This window comes from Arachis ipaensis, chromosome B1, assembly GCF_059453495.1.
Source record: "Arachis ipaensis isolate K30076 ecotype BB chromosome B1, ASM5945349v1, whole genome shotgun sequence".
NCBI classification, from domain to species: Eukaryota; Viridiplantae; Streptophyta; class Magnoliopsida; order Fabales; family Fabaceae; genus Arachis; species Arachis ipaensis.
Window position 1 is genome coordinate 62,925,479 of NC_142436.1, and position 10,160 is coordinate 62,935,638.

Genomic DNA, 10,160 nt, shown 5'->3' on the forward strand with positions numbered 1-10,160 from the left:
CTAGATGTCTACTTTCCAACTCAATTGGAAGAGCACCATTTCGAGTTTTGTAGCTCCAGAAAATCTACTTTGAGTGCAGGGAGGTCAGAATCCAACAGCATCAGCAGTCCTTCTTCAACCTCTGAATCTGATTTTTGCTCAAGTCCCTCAAATTTCAGCCAAAAAGTACCTGAAATCACAGAAAAACACACAAACTCATAGTAAAGTCTAGAAATGTGAATTTAACATAAAAACTAATGAAAACATCCCTAAAAGTAACTAGATCCTACTAAAAACATACTAAAAACAATGCCAAAAAGCGTATAAATTATCCGCTCATCACAACACCAAACTTAAATTGTTGCTTGTCCCCAAGCAACTGAAAATCAAATAGGATAAAAAGAAGAGAATATAATATAAATTTCAAACTATCAATGAAACATGGCTTCAATCATATGAGCGGGACTTATAGCTTTTTGCCTCTTGAATAGTTTTGGCATCTCACTTTATCCATTGAGGTTCAGAATGATTGGCATCTATAGGAACTCAGAGTTCAGATGGTGTTATTGATTCTCCTAGTTCAGTCTGATGATTCTTGAACACAGCTTCTTTATGAGTCTTGGCCGTGGCCCTAAGCACTTTGTTTTCCAGTATTACCACCGGATACATAAATGCCACAGACACATAATTGGGTGAACCTTTTCAGATTGTGACTCAGCTTTGCTAAAGTCCCCAATTAGAGGTGTCCAGGGTTCTTAAGCACACTCTTTTTTTACTTTGGACCTTGACTTTAACCGCTCAGTCTCAAGTTTTCACTTGACACCTACATGCCACAAGCACATGGTTAGGGACAGCTTGGTTTAGCCGCTTAGACCAGGATTTTATTCCTTTAGGCCCTCCTATCCACTGATGCTCAAAGCCTTGGGATCCTTTTTATTTACCCTTACCTTTTGGTTTTAAGGGTTATTGACTTTTTGCTCTTGCCTCTTGGTTTTAAGAGCTTTTGGCTTTTTCTGCTTGTTTTTTCTTTTTCTTTTTATTTTTTTTCGCCTATTTTTTCTCTTTTTTTTTCTGCAAGCTTTGTTCTTTGCTGCTTTTTCTTGCTTCAAGAATCATTTTTATGATTTTTCAGATTATCAAATAACATGTCTCCTAGTCATCATTCTTTCAAGAGCCAACATATTTAACATTCTTAAACAACAACTTCAAAAGACATATGCACTGTTCAAGCATACATTCAGAAAATAAGAAGCATTGTCACCACATCAATATGATTAAACTAAGTTCAAGGATAAATTCGAAACTCATGTACTTCTTGTTCTTTTGAATTAAAAAAGTTTTCATTTAAGAGAGGTGATGGATTCATAGGACATTCATAACTTTTAAGACATAGTTACTAACTACTAATGATCATGTAATGAAGACACAAACATGGATAAACACTTAACATAGAGAAAACGAAAAACAGAAGAAATAAGAACAAGGAATGAATCCACGTTAGTGATGGTGGCGTTTCCTTCTTGAGGAACCAATGATGTCCTTGAGCTCTTCTATGTCTCTTCCTTGTCTTTGTTGCTCCTCCCTCATTGCTTTTTGATCTTCTCTTATTTCATGAAGGATGATGGAGTGCTCTTGATGTTCCACCCTTAGTTGTCCCATATTGGAAATCAATTCTCCTACGGAGGTGTTGATTTGCTCCCAATAGTTTTGTGGAGGAAAGTGCATTTGAGGCATCTCCGGGATCTCATGGTGATGAGCTTCATACGCCTCTTGAGCTCCATGAATGAGCTCTCTTGCTTGCTCCATCTTTTTCTTAGTGATGGGCTTGTCCTCTTTAATGAGGATATCTCCCTCTATGTCAATCCCAGCCGAATTGCATAGGTGGCAAATGAGGTGAGGAAAGGCTAACCTTGCCATAGTGGAGGACTTGTCAGCCACCTTGTAGAGTTCTTGAGGTATAATCTCATGAACTTCCACCTCTTCTCCAATCATGATGCTATGGATCATGATGGCCCGGTCTATAGTAACTTCAGACCGGTTGCTAGTGAGAATGATTGAGCATTGAATGAACTCCAACCATCCTCTAGTCACAGGCTTGAGGTCCAATCTTCTTAGTTGAATCGGCTTGCCTTTGGAGTCAATCTTCCATTGAGCTCCTTTCACACATATGTTCATAAGGACTTGGTCCAACCTTTGATCAAAGTTGACTCTCCTTGTGTAGGGGCGTGCGTTCTCTTCCATGTTTGGCAAGTTGAACGCCAACCTCACATTTTCCGGACTAAAATCTAAGTATTTCCCCCGAACCATTGTAACATAGTTCTTTGGATCCGGGTTCTTACTTTGATCATGGTTCTTGGTGATCCATACATTAGCATAGAACTCTTGAACCATTAGGATGCCGACTTGTTGGATGGGATTTGTTAGAACTTCCCAACCTCTTCTTTGAATTTCATGTCGGATCTCCGGATACTCATTTCTTTTGAGTTTGAAAGGGACCTCAGGGATCACCTTCTTCTTGGCCACAACATCATAGAAGTGGTCTTGATGGGCTTTGGAGATGAACTTTTCCATCTCCCATGACTCGGAGGTGGAAGCTTTTGTCTTCCCTTTTCCTTTTCTAGAAGATTCTCTGGTCTTAGGTGCCATCAATGGTAATGGAAAAACAAAAAGCTTATGCTTTTACCACACCAAACTTAGGATTTTTCTCGCCCTCGAGCAAGAGAAGAAAGAATAGAAGAAAAAGAAGAAGAAATGGAGGAGAGGGAGAAGGGTTGTGTTTCGGCCAAGAAGAGAAGAGAGGGTTGTGTTGTGTGAAAATGAGGAAGAATGGAAGGCTTTATATAGGGAAGGGAGGGGGGGTTAAGGTTCGGCCATTTAGGGTGGGTTTGGGTGGGAAATTGATTTTGAATTTTGAAGGTAGGTGGAGTTTATGAGGTAGGTTTATGGGGAAGAGTGGATGGATGTGAGTGGTGAAGAGGTGATGGGGAAGAGAGATTGAGGTGATTGGTGAATGGTTTTGGGGGAGAGTGTTTATGGGATTGTGTGAAAGAGGGGTGAGAAGAAGTGAGTGGAGGTAGGTGGGGATCCTGTGGGGTCCACAGATCCTGAGGTGATCCTGTGGGGTCCACAGATCCTAAGGTGATCCTGTGGGATCCACAGATCCTGAGATGTTCAAGGATTTACAACCTTGCACCAAATTAGGCATGTAAAATGCCCTTGCACACAACTCTGGGCGTTCAGCGCCAGGTTGGTGCCCATTTTGGGCATTCAACGCCCATTTGTTGGCCATTTCTGGCGTTGAACGCCAGAACCATGCCTGTTCTGGGCGTTCAGCGCCCAGACACTGCCCATTTTGGGCGTTCAGCGCCAGAACCATGTTTTGTTCTGGCGTTGAACGCCAGACAGATGCTCCTCCAGGGTGTGATTTTTCTTCTGCTGTTTTTAATTCCGTTTTTGATTTTTTTGTTTATTTTGTGACTCCACATGATCATGAACCTATAAAGACATATAACTATGAAAAATATAGTTAGATAAATAAAAATTGGGTTGCCTCCCAACAAGCGCTTCTTTAATGTCAATAGCTTGACAGTGGGCTCTCATGGAGCCTCACAAATGTTCAGAGCATTGTTGAGACTCTCCAACACCAAACTTAGAGTTTGGTTGTGGCTTCCCAACACCAAACTTAGAGTTTGACTGTGGGGCTTTGTTTGACTCTGCTTTGAGAGAAGCTTTTTCTGCTTCCTCTCCATGGATGCAGAGAGAGATCCTTGAGTTGTAAACACAAGGTTGTCCTCATTCAATTAAAGGATTAATTCTCCTCTGTCCACATCAATCACAGCTCTTGCTGTGGCTAGGAAAGGTCTTCCTAGGATGATGGATTCATCCTCTTCCTTTCCAATATCCAGGGCTATGAAATCAGCAGGGATGTAAAGGCCTTCAACCTTTACTAACACGTCCTCTACTTGTCCATAAGCCTGTTTTCTTGAATTGTCTGCCATCTCTAATGAGATTTTAGCAGCTTGCACCCCATAGATTCCCAGTTTCTCTATTACAGAGAGGGGCATGAGGTTTATTCCTGAACCAAGGTCACACAGAGCCTTAAAGATCATGGTGCCTATGGTACAAGATATTATGAACTTTCCAGGATCCTGTCTCTTCTGAGGCAATGTCAGTTGATCCAGATCACTTAGTTCATTGATGAACAAGGGAGGTTCATCTTCCCAAGTTTCAATACCAAATAATTTGGCATTCAGCTTCATGATTGCACCAAGAAACTTGGCAGTTTGCTCTTCAGTAACATCCTCATTCTCTTCAGAAGAGGAATACTCATCAAAGCTTATGAATGGCATAAGGAGGTTCAATGAAATCTCTATGGTCTCTAGATGAGCCTCAGAGTCCTTTGGTTCCTCAGAGGGAAGCTCCTTGTTGACCACTGGACGTCCCAGGAGGTCTTCCTCCTTGGGATTCACGTCCTCCTCTCCCTCATTGGGTTCGGCCATTTTGGTTATGTCAATAGCCTTGCACTCTCCTTTTGGATTCTCTTCTATATTGCTTGGGAGAGTGCTAGGAGGGATTTCAGTGATCCTTTTACTCAGCTGGCCCACTTGTGCTTCCAAATTTCTAATGGAAGACCTTGTTTCATTCATGAAACTCACAGTGGCCTTAGATAGATCAGAGATTAAGTTTGCTAAGCTAGATGGATTCTGCTCAGAATTCTCTGTCTGTTGCTGAGTGGATGATGGAAAAGGCTTGCTATTGCTAAACCTGTTTCTTCCACCATTATTAAAGCCTTGTTGAGGCATTTGATCCTTCCATGAGAGATTTGGATGATTTCTCCATGATGGATTATAGGTGTTTCCATAAGGTTCACCTAAGTAGTTCACCTCTGCTACTGCAGGGTTCTCAGGATCATAAGCTTCTTCTGCATAAGAAGTTTCTTGAGTACTGTTGGATGCGGCTTGCATTCCATTCAGACTCTGAGAAATCATATTGACTTGCTGAGTGAATATTTTGTTCTGAGCCAATATGGCATTCAGGGTATCAACTTCAAGAACTCCCTTCTTCATAGGTGTCCCATTACTCACAGGATTCCTCTCAGAAGTGTACATGAACTGGTTATTAGGAACCATGTCAATGAGTTCTTGAGCTTCTGCAGGCGTTTTCTTTAGGTGAATAGATCCACCTGCAGAAGTATCCAATGACATATTTGATAGCTCAGATAAACCATCATAGAATATACCCAGGATGGTCCATTCTGAAAGCATGTCAGAAGGACACTTTTTGGTCAGTCCTTTGTATCTCTCCCAAGCTTCATAGAGGGATTCACCTTCTTTCTGTCTGAAGGTATGAACATCCACTCTAAGCTTGCTCAGCTTTTGAGGAGGAAAGAACTTGGCTAAGAAAGCCTTGACCAGCTTATCCCAAGAGTTCAGGCTATCCTTAGGTTGGGAGTCCAACCATACTCTAGCTCTTTCTCTTACAGCAAAAGGGAAAAGCATGAGCCTGTAGACTTCAGAATCTACTCCATTAGTCTTAACAGTATCACAGATCTGCAAGAATTCAGTTAAGAACTAAAAAGGATCTTCAGATGGAAGTCCATGAAACTTGCAGTTCTACTGCATCAGAGAAACTAGCTAGGGTTTCAGCTCAAAATTGTTTGCTCCAATGGTAGGGATGGAGATGCTTCTTCCATGTAAATTGGAATTAGGTGCAGTAAAGTCACCAAGCATTCTCCTTGCATTATTGTTATTTTCGGCTGCCATCTCCTCTTCCTGTTCGAAAATTCCTGACAGGTGCTTGCTGGATAGTTGTAATTTAGCTTCTCTTAGTTTCCTCTTCAGAGTCCTTTCAGGTTCTGGATCTGCTTCAACAAGAATGTTCTTGTCCTTGCTCCTGCTCATATGACAAAGAAGAAGGCGCAGAAAAATAATAATAATAGAGATCCTTTTTGCCCAAGCATAGAGGTTCCAGTGTGAGTAGAAGAAAAGAAGAAGAAGAAATTCAAACACAGATGGAAGCGGGGGTTCGAATTTGGTGAGTGATGAAGTGTTAGTAGATGAATAAATAAATAGAAGGAGATGAGAGAGATGAAGAATTTTTGAAAATAATTTTTGAAAAAGAGTTAGTGATTTTCGAAAATAGTTTTTGAAAAATGTTAGTAAATTTTTTTTTTTCGAAATTTTTTTTATCAAAAGTTAAAATAATTAGTTAATTAAAAAGAAATTTTTGAAAAAGGGGGAAGATATTTTCGAAAATTAGAGAGAGAGAGTTAGTTAGGTAGTTTTAGAAAAGATAAGAAACAAACAAAAAGTTAGTTAGTTAGTTGAAACAAATTTTGAAAAGATAAGAAGTTAGGAAGTTAGAGAAGATATTTTGAAATCAAATTTTTTTTGAAAAAAAATAAGATAGGAAGATATTTTTGAAAAGATATGATAGAAGTTAGTTTTGAAAAAGATTTGATTTTTAAAATCACAATTAATGACTTGATTCACAAGAAATCACAAGATATGATTCTAGAACTTAAAGTTTGAATCTTTCTTAACAAGTAAGTAACAAACTTGAAATTTTTGAATCAAAACATTAATTGTTATTGTTATTGTCGAAAATTTGATATAAAAATAAGAAAAAGATTTTTGAAAAATATTTTTGGAATTTTTGAAAATAACTAAGAAATTTAAAAAAAGATTTGATTTTTGAAAAAGATTTTGAAAAGATGAGATTTTTAAATTGAAAATTTGATTTGACTCATAAAAACAACTAGATTTTTTAAAAATTTTTGAAAAAGTCAAATCTAATTTTCGAAATTTTAAGAGAGAAAAAGGGAAAGATATTTTTTTGATTTTTGAATTTTTAATAATGAGAGAAAAAAACAAGAAAAATTATGCAATGCATGAAATTTTTAGATTAAAACAATGAATGCATGCAAGAATGCTATGAATGTCAAGATGAACACCAAGAACACTTTGAATGTCAAGATGAACACCAAGAACATATTTTTGAAAAATTTTTAATGCAAGAAAAACATGCAAGACACCAAACTTAGAATTCTTTAATGCTTAGACACTAAGAATTCAAGAATGCATATGAAAAACAAGAAAAGACACAAAATATGCAAATACAAAGATCAAACAAGAAGACTTACCAAGAACAACTTGAAGATCATGAAGAACACCATGAATGCATGAGAATTTTCGAAAAATGCAAGATGCACATGCAATTGACACCAAACTTATAACATGACTCAAGACTCAAACAAGAAACACAAAATATTTTTGATTTTTATGATTTTAGAAATTTTTTTGTATTTTCTTTTAATTTTTTTTCGAAAATATTTGGGAAAAAGGAAGTAATGAATTCATAGTCCTCAATCAGAATCCTGGGAGTTAGACATGGCTTAATAGCCAGCCAAGCTAAAACATGTTATATGAAACACTAGAATTCATTCTTAAAAATTTTGAAGAAAAATATATTTTTGAAAACAATTTTATTTTTTTTTTAAATTTTTTTTTCTTTTCGAAAACAAAGGAGAAAAGTTTGAAAGATTTTTGAAAAATTTTTGAAAAGAAAACAAAAAGAAAATTTACCTAATCTGAGCAACAAGATGAACCGTTAGTTGTCCAAACTCGAACAATCCCCGGCAACGGCGCCAAAAACTTGGTGCGCAGAAATTGTGATCACACTTTGATTATGTAAAATTCATCGCTCTTTCTTTCCCTGGTAATGGTGCCAAAAACATGATGCCAATACCATGGTTCACAACTTCGCACAACTAACTAGCAAGTGCACTGGGTCGTCCAAGTAATACCTTACGTGAGTAAGGGTCGAATCCCACGGAGATTGTTGGTATGAAGCAACCTATGGTCACCTTGTAAATCTCAGTCAGGCAGATATAAATTGATAATGGTGTTTTCGAATAATAATTAAATAAACATAGAATAAAGGATAGAAATACTTATGTAAATCATTGGTGAGAATTTCAGATAAGTGAATAGAGATGCTTTCGTTCCTCTGAACCTCTGCTTTCCTGCTATCTTCATCTAATCAGTCTTACTCCTTTCCATGACTGGCTTTATGTGATGCATCACCATTGTCAATGGCTACTTTCGGTCTTCTCTAGGGAAAATGATCCAAATGCCCTGTCACGGCACGGCTAATCGTCTGGAGGCATCACCCTTGTCAATGGTTTACATCCTATCCTCTCAGTGAAAATGGTCAACGCACCCTGTCATGACACGGCTATTCATCTGTCGGTTCTCGATCATGCTGGAATAGGATTTACTATCCTTTTGCGTCTGTCACTACGCCCAACAATCACGAGTTTGAAGCTCATCACAGTCATTCAATCATTGAATCCTACTCAGAATACCACAGACAAGGTTTAGACTTTCCAGATTCTCTTGAATGCCGCCATCATTCTAGCTTACACCACGAAGACTCCGATTAAGAGATCTAAGAGATACTCGTTCAGTCGAAGGTAGAATGAAATTGGTTGTCAGGCACGCGTTCATAGGGAATGATGATGATTGTCACGTTCATCACATTCAGGTTGAAGAGCAAATGAATATCTTAGAAGTGAAATAAGATGAATTGAATAGAAAACAGTAGTACTTTGCATTAATCTTTGAGGAACAGCAGAGCTCCACACCTTAATCTATGGAGTGTAGAAACTCTACCGTTAAAAATACATAAGTGAAAGGTCTAGGCATGGCCGAATGGCCAGCCCCTCTGATCTAAGAACCAGGCATCCAAAGATGTCTAATACAATAGTAAAAGGTCCTATTTATAATAAACTAGTCACTAGGGTTTACAGAAATAAGTAATTGATGCATAAATCCACTTCCGGGACCCACTTGGTGTGTGCTTGGGCTGAGCTTGAGTGTTGCACGTGTAGAGGTCCTTCTTGGAGTTGAACGCTAGCATTTGTGCCAGTTTGGGCGTTCAACTCTGGTTTTGGATCCTTTTCTGGCGCTGGACGCCAGAATTGGGCAGAGAGCTGGCGTTGAACGCCAGTTTGCGTCGTCTATTCTTGGTTAAAGTATGGACTATTATATATTTCTGGAAAGCCCTGGATGTCTACTTTTCAACGCAATTAGAAGTGCGCCATTTCGAGTTCTGTAGCTCCAGAAAATCTACTTTGAGTGCAGGGAGGTCAGAATCCAACAGCATCAGCAGTCCTTCTTCAACCTCTGAATCTGATTTTTGCTCAAGTCCCTCAAATTTCAGCCAGAAAGTACCTGAAATCACAGAAAAACACACAAACTCATAGTAAAGTTCAGAAATATGAATTTAACATAAAAACTAATGAAAACATCCCTAAAAGTAACTAGATCCTACTAAAAACATACTAAAAACAATGCCAAAAAGCGTATAAATTATCCGCTCATCACTTAGGCACACATTTTCTAATTATTTGGTCCGTTTCACATCTCCACAAATGTGGATAATCCCAAATAAGTATTTTGCATCACTTCTCAACTTAACCTTTTCATGCCTGGAAAAGTTAGCAGGGAAGATGTATGCAACCAAATAATTAGCAATTGGGGCAAACCAAGGAGTGTTTTGAGAAATTGCATGTAGGATATCTAGAAAAAATGAATCATTGATAGGAGTGGGATCTATGTTTAAATGCTCAAGCTGACTCCAATGGTCCGCCACTAGATTTTGAGATCCACTTCTATCTTTGATTTCTAAGTCAAAATCTTGCAAAAGCAAGATCTATCTAATCAACCTAGGCTTTGACTCTTTCTTGTTCAAAAGGTTATTTAGAGTGGCATGGTCTGAATACACTACTACTTTGGAGCCTAGAAAGTATGGTTGAAACTAATCAAGTGCAAAAGCAATAGCTAATAACTCCTTTTCAATAGTAGTGTAGTTAGACTGAGCCGTATCTAAGGTCCTTGAGGCATAAGCAATGGTGTAAGGGGAATTACCATCACGCTATGCTAGCACGGCACCTATGGCATAGTTAGAGGCATCACACATAATCTCAAATGAATGACTCCAATCTAGTCCTCGAACAATGGGTTCCATGGTCAATGCACCTTTTAGTTTGTCAAAAGCCTTCTTGAAATTCTCATCAAAATCAAAGTCCACATCTTTTTGGAGTAAACGGGAGAGAGGTAGAGTAACCTTACTGAAATATTTAATGAACATGCGGTAAAAACCTGCTTGTCCAAGAAAAT

The 10,160-nt window shown here is 38.3% G+C and overlaps 1 non-coding gene across 1 annotated transcript; it reads left to right on the forward strand.

The window, feature by feature from the left end:
* The first annotated feature begins 5,237 nt into the window (after nt 1-5,237).
* LOC148576808 (small nucleolar RNA R71) lies at nt 5,238-5,345 on the forward strand. Its single transcript, XR_015903797.1, has one exon. It is a non-coding gene; the product is annotated as a small nucleolar RNA R71 (small nucleolar RNA).
* The last annotated feature ends 4,815 nt before the right edge of the window (nt 5,346-10,160 follow it).